Below are 13,084 nucleotides of genomic sequence, written 5' to 3' on the forward strand. Positions count from 1 at the left end.
GTACCAAAATTAATTCAAAATGGATCAAAGATCTAAATATAAGATATGAAACAATAAATTACATAGAAGAAAACATAAGTACTAAACTCATGGACCTTGGCCATAAAGAACATTTTATGAATTTGACTCCAAAGTTAAGGGAAGTAAAGGCAAAAATAAATAAATGGGACTACATCAGACTAAGAAGCTTTTGCACAGCAAAAGAAACTGACAACAAAACAAACAGCCAACTAAATGGGAAATGATATTTTCAAACAACAATACAGATAAGGGCCTAATATCCAAAATATACAAAGAATTCATAAAATTCAACAACAAACAAGCAAACTATCCAATAAAAAAATGGGAAGAGGACATAAACAGACACTTCTCCCAAGAAGAAATACAAATGGCCAATAGATATATGAAAAGATGCTCATCTTCACCAGCTATTAGAGAAATGCAAATCAAAACTACAATGAGATACCACCTCACACCTGTTAGATTAGCTATTACCAAAAAGACAGGTAACAATAAGTGTTGGAGAGACTGGAGAAAAAGGAACCCTCATCCACTGTTGGTGGGAATGTAAAGTGGTACTACCATTATGGAAGAAAGTATGGTGGTTCCTCAAAAAATTAAGAATAGAACTACCATATGACCCAGCAATCCCTCTACTGGGTATGTACCCTCAAAACTCAAAATTATTGGTACGTAAAGACACATGCAGCCCCATGTTCATCGCAGCATTGTTCATGGTGGCCAAGACATGGTGGCCAAATGTCCTTCAATAGAAGATTGGATAAAGAAGATATAGTACATATATACTATGGAGTACTACTCAGCCATCAGAAATGATAGCATAGGATCATTTATGATAACATGGATGGACCTTGATAACATTATACTGAGTGAAATAAGTAAATCAGAAAATACTAAGAATTGTATGATTCCATACATAGGTGGGATACAAAATTGAGACTCATGGACATAGATAAGGGTGCAGTGTTTAGCAGGGGTAAGGGAAGGGAGGAGAAGGAGGGGTTGCGGGGAGGGGAGGGGCATAAAGAAAACCAAATGTAAGGTGACAGAGGACAATTTGACTTTGGGTGATGAGTGTACAACATAATAAGTTGTCAAAATGATCTGGAGATGTTTTCTCTGAATCTATGTACTCTAGTTGATCAATGTCACCCCATTAAAATTAATTGTCTAAATAAAATTTAATTAAAAAGTAAAGAAAAAGAAAAAAAAAGAAAGTATGTATTTGTAGGGCCCTGGTCAGTTAGCTCAGTGGTAAAGCATCGGCCCAGTGTGCTGAAGAGCCGGGTTCAATTTCTGGCCAGGGCACACAGGAGGAGCATGCATCTACTTTTCCATCATTTCCCCTTTCCTTTCTCTCTATCTCTCTTTTCCTTTTTTACAGCCAAGGCTCCACTGGAGCAAAGCTGGACCAGGTGCTGAAGATGGCTCCATGGCCTCCACCTCAGGAGCTAGAATTGCTTTGGTTACAACAGTGCAACGCCCCAGATAGGTAGAGCATCGCCCCCTAGTGGACATGCCGGGTGGATCCCGGTTGGGTGCATGCGGGAATCTGTCTCTCTGCCTCCCCACTTCACACTTCTGAGGGGAAAAAAAGTATTTGCAAGAGCCTTGTACAATAATTAGAGTTTTTCTATTATACACTAGAGACAAATTGGAGAATTCTGCATACATTTTTAATTTGAAAGAGGTTTTTAAACCATAGAATAGCTTAGCCTTCTGTTGTCTATTTGCTTTGACAACTCTACCTGCTTCTTCCATTACAGAATAGAGCAACAGCTCAGGATTTCATTCCACAGAGAGACAAAAGAGTGTTTCCTTGATTTCTCTTCCTTGGAAAAGGGAGAGACTGAAAAGATGGCAAATCCCTTCACTCCCTTCACATACATAAGCCCTCAGTAACTGTTGTTTCCTAGGTTTGAATTCTTCTGACCCACCACCTGCACATGGGGGAATATAGCCAAGTGCAATAGGACTTGGGCTCCTCTGCCCATTTTCTGTACAATGGCACACAAACCAGGGTGGACATAAGTTAAGAAATCTATCTACAGATTTATCACCAGGTCATAGCAGACTTGGAATTAGGATTTATTTTTCTAACTTCTGGTCTGATACCTCTTCAAGATCAAAGGAGTGCCTAACTGATGGTGGTACAGTGGATAGAGCATCAACCTGGGACATTGAGGTCCCAGGTTCAAAACCCTGAGTTCGCTAGCTTGAGTGTAGGCTCATCAGGCTTGAGCACAAGCTCACCAGCTTTAGTGTCGGATCACCAGCTTGAGTGTGGGATCATCAACATGATCCCAATGTCACTGGCTTGAAACCAAGGTTACTGGCTTATTCAAAGGTCAGTCTAAGTTCCCTCCACCCCTACCCCATCAAGGCACTCATGAAAAACTAATCAATGAACAACTAAAGCGATAGAACTATACAAATTGATGCTTCTCTCTCTCTCTCTTCCTGTCTGCCTTTCTCTCAAAAAGAAAAAAATCAAAAGGAGTTGTAGCAGAAATGCACTTATAAAAGTGTACCCCAGGTACTCAGAGAAAACATGTACAAATGAAATAAAGCCAGAGAGATATGAAAACAGATGGCCCTTTTACAGCACAAATGGAGAGCTCAAAAGGAATTTTCATTAAAAAGATTAGATATCCTTGAACAGCAACTACTATTAAATGCTAACTCACCACAATTTACTTCACTTTGTATTTAATAACATTTGATTTTTCTGAATAAAAATGTTAACTATAGAAAATAGCATGAAGTAAAATATTAGTTATCCCTCATAGAATCTGTAAACATAGCCCTATTAAAATCCTTCTATTTCTTTCCCTATATGTGTTTAGATATAAAAATGAGACTAAGAGACATGGACAGGAGTGTGGTGGTTAGGGGGGGTGGGGGGAGGGAAGGAGAGAGGGGGGGAGGGGGAGGGGTACAAAGAAAACTGGATAGAGGGTGACGGAGGACGATCTCTCTTTGGGTGATGGGTATGCAACAGAATTAAATGACAAAATAACCTGGAAATGTTTTCTTTGAATATATGTACCCTGATTTATTGATGTCACCCCATTTAAATAAAAATTTATTTAATAAAAAAAATTGGGATATATAAACAAGGTTTTTTCTTTAACATAATAATATATTATGAGAATTTTTTCATGTCATTAAATATATTCACAACATCAAAATATTCTATTATATAAATTACCATGTTTAATTCAACCAATATTTGCTTTTTATATATTTTTTAAAATTTTTAATTATTGATTTTAGCAAAGAGAGAGGAAGGGAGAGAGAGACAGGACCACTGATCTGTTCCAGGTAACCTGACCATGAATCAAACCAGCTACCTCTGTGCTTCAAGACGATGCTCTAACCAATGGATATATGGCCTGGGATAACCAATACTTATTGATAGACATTAGATTGTTCCTAAATCTTGCTCTTATATCTAAATAATGCTGAGATGAACTTCCCCATATACAAATAAGGCAAATGTAAGTATTTATTACAAAATTACTCCTAGAACTTGAATTGGTGGCTCAGAGAATGTCAGTGTGCTGAAGTTTTGTGATGGAGAACAACAGACTGTTCGCTAGAAGTGTAACCACCATGAACCCTCACCTGGACCTTGGGTGAGTATAAGGATGACATTTGCTTTGGCATTTCCTGCTCTCCCCTCAACAGGGTGTCTCCTTCAACATACAGTAGGACAATTAAAAGGCTCAGTCTTTTAACTTCACACATGTGTGGGCCTTCTGACCCTGAACATGTAAACACCTCCAGAATTAGGCCAGGTTCTCCTACAAGGTACACATAGGCAATTACAAGTGAATCCCCTGGTATCTCAAGGAAATAAGAGAAGTTTTAGTTGTTCTCTTTTACTTTTTATATAAATTTGTGTAAAATTCTGTACAAACTTTGCAGTCACTTTTTTTTAATGTTTTTGAGCTGTATTCAGCTTGGTCACTTGTACTTTGCATGATTTGTGTGTGACCACGTGGCACAGCCACGTGTATATAGTCTGTATAAGGCCATGGTGCTTTTCCTCATGGGGCTTTGCAGATGGCAGATTGCCTGCTCGCCACTTCGAGGGACCATTTGGCAGATTGCTTGCCCGCCACTGTGAAGGGCCGTTTTGTTATTTGCTCACCTGCTGCCATGAGGAGCAGTTTTCCCCTGCCGATTTGCTCATCCACCATTGACTCTTAAATGGGAATGGCCCAATGCTTTCCAACTCCACAGTTCCTCTACCATCTGCTCGAATCCAATGTGGACCTGCCTGGCCTCAGCCACCGGCATTACACATGCATTGCTACCGTACATATATTCAAGTCTGATAATTACCCAATATTAAAATTATGTTCTTTCTTTCTCTTCCATTTTGGTACAAAAGGCTCTTTTGTTTGTGAAACTGTTTTGTTTTCCTAATAACCTCATGAGAATACCTATGGTCCACAAACCAGAGTGTCTATGGACATGGCTGCCTAGTAATTAGTAATGACAGAAGCCGACAATGCAATTTGGAGACATTCCATCTGAATTCACTTGATAGAGTATTTTACAACTCACAAATTTTAAGAACTATATAATGCCAGTGGCCAAGGCCAGGCAGGTTGACACTGAATTCGGGCAGACGGTAGAGGAACTGCAGAGCCAGAAAGCAGTGAGCCGTTCCTGTTTAATAGATTCTCTCAACAGCGGGCAAACAAACAGGCAGAGAAAAACCACTTCTTATGGCAGCAGGCAAATAGCAAAATGGCCCCTCACAGTGGCTGGCAAGCGATCTGCCAAACACTGCCCCAAAGGAAAGCACCCGTAACCTTACCTGGGCTATAAAAACGAGGCTCTGTCCTGTGCTCATGCACTACTCATGCAAAGTGCAAGTGAGCAAGCTTAACACAGCTGTTTTCCCAACAAACTACCATCAGGTTTCCCTGACTTCTTACACATTCTTATTTTTTGGATAACAGGTGGCATTCCCTTATTTTTTTTTCATTCTCTTATTTTTTTTAAAAAAAAAATTGAAATACTTTTAAGTATATACCAAAACCATTACTCAAATTGATAAATTCTACATTTCAAGAAAAAAGTTCTTGTTTGAAGCTTGCTTTTTTCATCTGTTTAAGTTCCATTCGTTTAGCAGGGGACGCTTAATCAGTTTTGCCTAATTATGAAACTAGAGCAGAAATTAGGGACTTCAGACAAAACTCACACTTTTTCTCCTCTCCAAAATGTCAGAGGAGGTTTTCATCTCTGAATGCAAACAAATAACAGGATTGGTTGAGAATGACTAAGTCCATATTTTAATTAGTTTTCACACTATGCACTTGCCAATATTTTGGCCATTTTTTTATTTAGAATACCTTGGCAATTCACATGGCAGGAGCTCACAGAACAATTGATAATAACAGAATCATAAGTAATAGCACACCAGAAGCAAGCATGCAGAAGTGTCACACAGTGGGTGCTGGGGTAGCTGCCAGTCCCCCATGGGGCGGGGGCACAACCACTGAGGAGGAAGTGACTGTAGGAGTGGTGCCTATAGGACTTTGGCTCCCCACCCTCTTTTTCTGAAATCATATTTGTAAGGACTACAAAAATCTGAATACTTTTCTTCTCACCTTGCAAATTCTTCTAGATGGGCTAATAATCAAATTAGCAGAGACAGATTAACAGGAGGGAATCAAATTTTAATACATGAGGCCTGACCTGTGGCGGCATTGACCTGGAACGCTGAGGTCACTGGTTCGAAACCCTGGGCTTGCCTGGTCAAGGCACATATATGAGAGTTGATGGTTCCTGCTCCTTCTCCTTTCCTCTCTCTCTCTCTCTGATGCTCTCTCCTCCCTAAAATGAATAAATAAAATATTTTTTAAAAATTTAATACATGAGCCTGACCAGGTGGTGGCACAGTGGATGGAGCATTGGACTGGGATGCAGAGGACCCAGGTTCAAGACCCCAAGGTTGCTAGCTTGAGCATGGGCTCATCTGGTTTGAGCAAGGCTCACCAGCTTGGACCCAAGGTTGCTGGCTTGAGCAAGGGGTTATTCTGTCCACTGTAGCCCACAGTCAAGGAACATATGAGAAAGCAATCAATGAACAACTAAGGTGTCGCAATAAAAAACTAATGATTGATGCTTCTCATCTCTCTCTGTTCCTGTCTGTCTGTCCCTACCTGTCCCTCTCTCTGACTCTCTCTCTGTCTCTGAAAAAAAAAATTAATACGTGAGCATGGGGAATTCATGTAAGCTTTAAAATCCCAAAGGCGGCCCTGGTCGGTTGGCTCAGTGGTAGAGTGTCAGCCTGGCGTGCAGAAGTCCCGGGTTCGATTCCCGGCCAGGGCACACAGGAGAAGCGCCCATCTGCTCCTCCACCCCTCCCCCTCTCCTTCCTTTCTGTCTCTCTCTTCCCCTCCCGCAGCCAAGGCTCCATTGGAGCAAAGATGGCCCGGGCGCTGGGGATGGCTCCATGGCCTCTGCCTCAGGCGCTAGACTGGCTCTGGTCGCAACAGAGCGACACCCTGGATGGGCAGAGCATCGCCCCCTGGTGGGCATGCCGGGTGGATCCCGGTCGGGCGCATGTGGGAGTCTGTCTGACTGCCTCCCCGTTTCCAGCTTCAGAAAAATACAAAAAAAAAAAAAATCCCAAAGGCAGGAGGCAACACTAGGAATATAAGACATTTTGGACAAAGGAGAAAGGGAGGGGGGCCAGGACAGACTATTAGATTTCAGAAGTGAGAATGGGCCATTCATAGGAAGATGAGGAAAAGGGGTACATACAGGGTGGGGCAAAGGTAGGTTTATAGTTGTGAGTATGCAAAACAGTTTATGCTTGTATTGTATTATTTTCCATATGAACAACTGTAAACCTACTTTTGCCCCACCTCATACATGGAAGTCAACTTCTTGCTGGGTGACTCAGAAACAATGGGACACAGGGAATATCTAGCTAGCAGGCCCCTGCCTGAACCCCTCCTGTTTACTTTCCTTCACCCAAATTAGGCTAAGGCAGCATCCCTAAGATCTCCTTCCTGAAGCAGTTTTCTTTGCCTATAACCCTTGGGCAGGAAAGGTGAGAGGGACAAAGGTTATCTCTGAGTCTTGTCTCTTAATAACCAGCTTAAAATCAATAGTCCACAAGCAGCTTCAGGGTAGCAAAGCTTTGGTTCCCTTCATCTTCTCATCTAGTTCTGCACAGGTTCCAATGTATGGCCCTGCAGGTCTGGGCTGTTGTACATCATGCTGATCATTTTCTAATACAAGCAGCTATGTAGGGACAAGGACAAGGTAAGGATTGCATCATTCACCCAGGAAAGGAAAGCCACTGAGTTGGGCACATCTTCATACAGAGTAAGAGGCAGCCACACTGACCCATCTATGCCCCTAACTGCCACCTCACTTCCTATGTTGGTTAGCAAATGACTAGTTGGGGACAAACAAAAAATCTAAGAATTGGAGTAGTCCATCTAAAGAGGGGCACTTCAGCTTTCCTCTTCATCACATAGAATGGAGGAGGACTACCCCTCCTCCAGCTGAGATGCAGAGGTCGGAGGGAAGAGGAGACACAGATCATCAGAGACAGTTATTGAAGCAGACTTGCTAATTAGCCCTCTTGTGCCTATTTTAGCTAGAGGACATAAGAATCAGTGAAAGGTGACAGGAAAAAATGGGGACAACAAGAAGAAAACCTGCAGTCTCACCATTTGTCATGCCAAAAATGTCATTTCCATTGAGTCAGGAGCTATGTATGCAATGCAGCTAGGCCTGAGCTGCCTTATTATTATTCAAGTACAATTTAGAAACTGTGGAGAGAGATCTAGGAAGAAAGGAGAAGCAAGTGGGATAGCAGAAGCCAGAATCACATCTCCTATGGTGGCAACAGTGTACTTTGGAGGCCTTCCTGCAGGGTCCTCAGAAAAACCCATACATAGCTGGATCCCAAGAAAGACAGAACCTCCAGGCTTACACAGAGAGCAAATGCCCACCCATCCAAATTTGTTTTCTTGGAAAGCTGCAGTGTGTAAGAAAGGATTACAATGGCAAGCCAGTAAGTACGAAGGTCTCTGCCTTTTTACTCTTCCCTCCCCACTGCCCTAACTCAGCATAGCCAGGAGTAGTGTAGGAGCTGACCACATCACATCCCCAATACAAATCCATCCAGCCAAAGGCCAGGCATCTGTTGGGAATTAGGTAGGAGATGAGATTTGAGTTGGACTAGATTGAGTTTTAACATCTTCAAGTGCCCAAGAGGTGGTTAAGAGGCAAGAAAGACAAATGCAACAGAGCATGATTAAAAGCAGTAGATGGAGAGAAAGTATTTTCATGCTTCTATGTCACCAAGTTTAGACTGTTCAATAAGCCAGTCATGCCAGTATCTGAACTGATGAACTCATTGAAATCTCTGTGGTTTCATTTGCTAAAAGTTCAGTTTTTACCGTATAATTGAGTTCAAAGACAAGGACACCAGTAACAATTATAAAGGAGATGAAGATAAACTTCATTTGGAAAGAAACTGCATCAAATTAAACTAAATAGAATTTATATTTCTGTTTCGGCTCACGCCTGTCACACACAATGCCCAAGGAGCAGAAATAATCAAGTCCAAATATCATTATCCACAGAGGCAAAAAAAAAATGAATTTGTTTTATTTAATTGGTGGAGTGTACAGAAAGGAATAAAGTTAGTTGGATCTTTTTTTTTAATATAATGTTGGTTAAATGATTTTTCACATTTCAGTTCTCTCAAAAATTCTGATTTATAGTCACAGATACAATAATACTTTTTCTAACATGGCTGCCTTTCAGAATTTGATCTCATAAAGTTGAAGAAATTGAAACCAGATACAATGAGGTTACTTCACACAATGTTTTTCCAAGGTTATGAAAGGCATTAACTACTTTACAAATCTTCACCATAGCCCAACCCCACCACAAGGTAAAAATCAAATGGACATTATTTACTCATTATTTGAGATATGTCTTTGTTAGAATCATTAAACCCAAATATTATTCTTGCCAGGTCATTAATTTGGAAATTTTCTTGTGAATGTTAATAATATACTTAGTTTCCTGAGAGACTTTGTAACTATATTAGTTATTTTACTCTTTTTGCCTTGAGCATTTAGGATCTTGGGCTTTAATATCTCTGAAAATATATGAAGCTTGTCTAAAGAGATGGTCACAGTGATTTAAATTATATGTTAAATAGCAAGTAGATTATGGTTACTTCCTCATCTGTCCAGAACTTCTTGAACTTCAAATTGTCTCATTCTTTCTGATTTTCTTAAAGACAAATCTTTGTTCTTCAGACACTTGAGACAAGTGTGTTTCTTCAAAGCAATTTTAAAGTTCAAATATAGCACATTTCTAACCGTCTGCTTCTACAAAACTTCAATGGATATTTCAAACATTAGCAAGTTTTCTGTCTCCTATAGCTGGAAGCAATGCATGCATGTCCTTTCCACAAGAAACAGGGAAGGCTTCTACTCATTCAGCAATATATAAGTAATGCATGGTTTAGACAGGCATGGAATTGACAAACTGTACTGTTTCTGGCATAAAATTTATAACTATTTTTTTTCATATCTTCAAGGTTATCATTGCATTTTATAATTTGCTAAAACTCAATTTCACTTTCAAGGATCAGAAAACACTTATGTAACTACCCTTCGGGTAGAACTAGCTCTCCCATGCTGTGTGACTGAACAGTATAAACCCAATATTTCGAATTTTTTACAGCACTCTGTCTAGAAATGGCATAGATTCTGAACTGATTTTACCATTCATTATGCAAGTCTTAAATTAATAAAATGGTGTTTTTCTATGAATGATCTCTAATTATAGTCTTTTACTAATCTAATTCAATTCAAATTGGTTTCTCCTATACTAAGTACAAAATAGCTGGATGTTACTCTCCATGACAAAGCAAGATCCAATCTCTCTTCCAAATAAACCAGAATCAAAGTGATAAGATTAGGTTGACAAGAGCTTATTCAGTGGCCTGAGGTTACAGGCTGAGAAACTTAGGTCCATGGTCAAGACAGATTTAAAAGCCAAGCAAGGAGTCTGAGGGATCAATGCGTAAAGGCTCAGCTAGGGACACCAAACAAGAACAAGGACATACCCAGGGGGTTGTTGGAAGTGGATCCTACGTCAATTGTCAGGTACTGGGTAGCATCTATGGGCCCTTTTTTATACAGGACCCAGGGCATGAATAGAAAATTTAAAGGCCTCACCAAAACATGTTGATGTTCTTTTTTAAAAATAAAGCTCAAAAGTTGAAGATAAATCTTGGCCTAGATTTTCTGGAAGTGACTCTAATCCTAAAGTCTTTTGAGTTAACTTTTATATTTGGGAAGCTTCTCTGTTGTTATAGATTGAATTATGTCCCCCAAAATCTATATGTTTAAATTCTAATCCTCAATATAACTATGTTTGGGGAGAAGGCCTTTAAAAAGGTAATTAAGAGCCTGACCAGGTGGTGGTTCAGTGGACAGAGCATCAGACTGGGACGCAGAGGACGCAGGTTCAAAACCCCAAAGTTGCTGGCTTGAACACAGGCTCATCTGCTTTGAGCACAGCTCAGCAGCTTGAACCCAAGGTCGCTGGCTTGAGCAAGGGGTCACTCGGTCTGCTGTAGGCCCCAGTCAAGGTACACATGAGAAAGCAATCAATGAACAACTATAGTGCCTCAAGGAAGAACTGATGCTTCTCGTCTCTCTCCCTTTCTGTCTGTCCATAATTGTCCCTCTCTCTGTCTCTCTCTCTGTCTCTGTCACAAAAAAAAAAGATAATTGAGATTAAGTAAGGTCACAAAGGTGAAGCCCTAATTCAATATGACTGGTATCCTTGTAAGAAGAAGAAGAGACCCCAGAAATATGTGCACACAGAAAAAAGGCCACATGAGGGTACAGTCAGAAGGCAATCATCTGCAATTCAAAAAGAGAGGCCTCAGAAGAAACTAACTCTACCAACACCTTGATCTTGGACTTCCATCCTTCAGAACTAGGAGAAAATAAGTTCCTGTTGTTTAGGCCTTCCAGTCTGATGCTTCAGAGATACTGCTCATTAGGTTCCAGACCACTTCAATACAGCAAGTATCACATTAAAGTGAGTTGTAATCATTTTGCTGGCAGAGTCTTGCTTTCAATTTGTAAAATACAGAACATCTGTTAAGTTCAATAAAGCAAAGCGCAATACAAAGAGGTAAGCCTCTGTTTTGTCAATGTAGCCTTAACAAACTAAGACATCTGGCTTACCACAAAGGGATTATATTGATTTCATATATCCTAACAGAAATACACTTAAAAAGATGTGAATTTTTTTGTGTGTGTATGTGTGTGCGTGTGTGTGTGTGTGTGTGTGTGTGTGTTTTTCTAAAGTTGGAAACGGGGAGGCAGTCAGACAGACTCCCGCATGCGCCCGACCAGGATCCACCTGGCATGCCCACAAGAGGGCGATGCTCTGCCCATCTGGGGCGTTGCTCTGTTGCAACCTGGGCCATTTTAGCACCTGAGGCAGAGGCCATGGAGCCATCCTCAGTGCCCGGGCCAACTTTGCTCCAATGGAGCCTTGGATGCGGGAGGGAAAGAGAGAGACAGAGAAGAAGGAGAGGGGGAGGGGCGGAGAAGCAGATGGGCGCTTCTCCTGTGTGCCCTGGCCAGGAATCAAACCCAGGACTCCTGCACGCCAGGCCAACTCTCTACCACTGAGCCAACCAGCCAGGGCTAAGATGTGAATATTTTTATTTATCATTGTGGCTTCTAATTGAAAAAATATTAGTCTGTTTGCAAGAGACTAGAATTCCTATAAGTTATTTTTTAAAGAGTAAAGAACTATATAAGCAAAGAGTATTGTGATTATTTTTACTGTTTCAACATTCTCTGTAACTACTTAAACTATTGCAAGATTTAGTCACTCTGTTTGTTAATATCACTTTTAATGGTATGCAAACTAAAAAGTAGGTTATTTTCACTACTGGAGGTTACTCTAAATCCTCAAGCTTCCATTCTTGAGCCCAGTAAGTGATAGCTATTCCCTTTGTACTTTTTTTTATAGATTTACTACCACTTTTACTTTTTCTTCAATTCTCTCATTTGTTAATTCATTCTACTGATATTTATTGAGTACCTATTAATGCTCCAGACACTGTATTAGACACTTAGGACAGATATTTTTCCAACCCACATGGAATATATAGCCTAGTGGGGGATATAAAACTGGAGAATTAACATAACAAATATATAAGTATAACTGATTACATGTACTATGAAGTAAATGCATAAGGTGCAGGGCAAGAAAATAATGAGAGCTGGGAGGTGTTAGGCAAAATGGTTTCTAGTGCTTGACATGACCCATGCCATCTAAAAAAGCAAGTTGTTCTCAAAGGTGGGCCCGTATCACCAGAAAAGAATGTTTGTGCATAAATAAGTAAGTTCATTATGTTGTTTACTGTTTTAGGAATATATAGCTCTTAACAAGCTGTGTCACTAGTTAAAAGCCACCTGTGTTCCTATAGAATACACACACACACACACACACATATACACATACATATATACTTATATATTGTCCCCTTTTTGGAGCAGAGATCCACCATCTTACTGTCTAAAACACTGCTTCTGTCTAAAAATTCCCTTAATAAATATTTTGTTTAATTCTGAGGTTGTCAGTGTCTTTATTCAGTCTCTCTGGGCCCCCATCCTTAAAATTTCCCCCTCAGGAAATTTTCCCAAATTGGGGAGTGGATATACCTACTTGGTGTTTGGGGAAGCCTTTTGGTCTAGTTTAAGGTAATGCTAGAAGCTGCTGCAATAAATACTGCAAAATGTCAGTGGTGCCCTAACACAAGTAGGCAGACTTCCACATAGCGATTTGGAGACCCAGGCTCCTCCCCTTTCATCCCCTCTGTCTCACTGTCTCTGTCATCTCCTAGAACCTTAGAGTCCTTTATTCTTCCTTCTTTTTTTTCAGCTCTTGGACAGAAACAGAGGAAACAGAAAAACCAAGGCCACATTTTATACCTTTTAACACAGAAATGGACACATCACTTCTGCAC

This window comes from Saccopteryx bilineata, chromosome 3 (genome assembly GCF_036850765.1).
Source record: "Saccopteryx bilineata isolate mSacBil1 chromosome 3, mSacBil1_pri_phased_curated, whole genome shotgun sequence".
Classification (NCBI taxonomy): domain Eukaryota; kingdom Metazoa; phylum Chordata; class Mammalia; order Chiroptera; family Emballonuridae; genus Saccopteryx; species Saccopteryx bilineata.